This window comes from Nannochloropsis gaditana (assembly GCF_000240725.1).
Source record: "Nannochloropsis gaditana CCMP526 unplaced genomic scaffold scaffold318, whole genome shotgun sequence".
Taxonomy (NCBI): Eukaryota; class Eustigmatophyceae; order Eustigmatales; family Monodopsidaceae; genus Microchloropsis; species Microchloropsis gaditana.
Genome location: NW_005803635.1, coordinates 10,463 through 12,089, shown reverse-complemented (window position 1 = coordinate 12,089; position 1,627 = coordinate 10,463).

Genomic DNA, 1,627 nt, shown 5'->3' with positions numbered 1-1,627 from the left:
TTGATGTGCGTTGTCCCGCTCGACGTTCCCGGATTCGCCTCCACCCTCCCGCCTCTGATATGGCCTTTTTCTTTCGGTCATTCTCGGGCTTTATCTTCGGACATTTTTCCAGCGTTCCCGCAACCGGCTCAAGGTCCTCTTGGGCGATAGCACCGCACCCCTTGCCCGTAACACCTCGGAGGCGCACGCTTTTTTGGCTCGATGGGACCTGGGAAACCGTCGTAGCCTCGAGCAACTGATTCAATTCACAGGGGTGGACACGGTCAATCGGGAGGTGAGTCGAGGGAGGGGGGGAGGGAGGGAGGGGAAGCGCCTCAGGCTCGTCAGGGCGAGGGTAGGCATTAAAAGGAGAAAAAGGGGCTCACGGTCGCGTGTGCTGCCACCGTCCCCCTCCCCCCCTCCAGATCCTTCACTCCTCCTGCGGCTACCTGGCCTGGGTCCCGTTCGAGCGGGAGGGCGAGGGGGAGGATGACGATAGAGACCCCCGGGAGCCGGACGCCGACCGCCACCAAACAGAGGCAGGGTTGAGGTCGGTTGGGGCGTTGCAGGATGGCCGGCGTGCGAAGGTAGGGAGGAGGAGACTTGGGCACCGCCCTCCCTCTCCCTCGGCCCTTCCCCTCCCCTCCCTGTCGGTCCCACGGCGAACCTCCCCTTCACTGCCTGCCCTTTCCCGCCTTTTCCACCACTTACTGGCCCTAAGGCCCCCGAATCTCTCCCTCCCTCCCCCTCTCTCACCATCTCCCTTCCTCTTTTCCTCCCTCCTCGTTATCATCATCTCTACTCTCGACTCCCCCTCCTCCTCTCTCATCACCTCTCTTTCTCCTTCCTCCACGTCCCTCACCAACTCCGTTGCACCTCCATCCTCCGTCCTCATCATCTTCCTTCCCCCTCTCCTCATCCTTCCTCGTCATCCCCCATCCTGCCTCCTCTCAGATCCCCTGGACCTTCGCAGGCCTCCTTCTCGGCCTCCTTTTCCTGGTCGGGGTCCTACTCACGCGCCAACGCCGAGCCTTCCTCCCCCTCTCCTCCTCCTCCTCCTCCTCCACCTCCTTCTCCAGTCGGCGGGCCCTGGCATGCCTCGCGCCTCCCTCCCACCCCAACGACCGCCACCGGAGGGGAGTCCTGGCCTCTCCCCTCGCCGACTCCCCCCTGCGCCCCTCGGTCTCGGCCCATGCCCCGTCTCCTTCTAGAAGCTTCGCCCCGCCCGACGTCTGAAAGCGTAGCTTTATCCTCGAAGATACATGGCGCGGAGGGGGGTACAGATAGGGAGGGGGAGGGAAGAAGGGAGGAACAAGGCAGGAAGGAGGCCGTTAGCCGTTGGACCATGCCCTCCCTCCTCATCAATCGGCACCCGTGTCCTCCCTCCAAGTGACGCGGCCGCAGGCCAACAACCTCACAAATACTCCATATTCATTAAAGAAATCTGTTTCACAATACGTTACGGCCTCCTTCCCTCGTCAGTATTTTATTTACACATTACATTGCTCTCGCCCGCACGCACTCGCCGCCCTCCCCTTCATCCCTCCCCTTCCTCGACCCCCCGAGCCTCCCCCCGCCTGCTTTTCGAATAAAACCCACGGCCTATCCCCATCACGTCCCCGTCTACGCGCGGCTTGTCACCACCCCT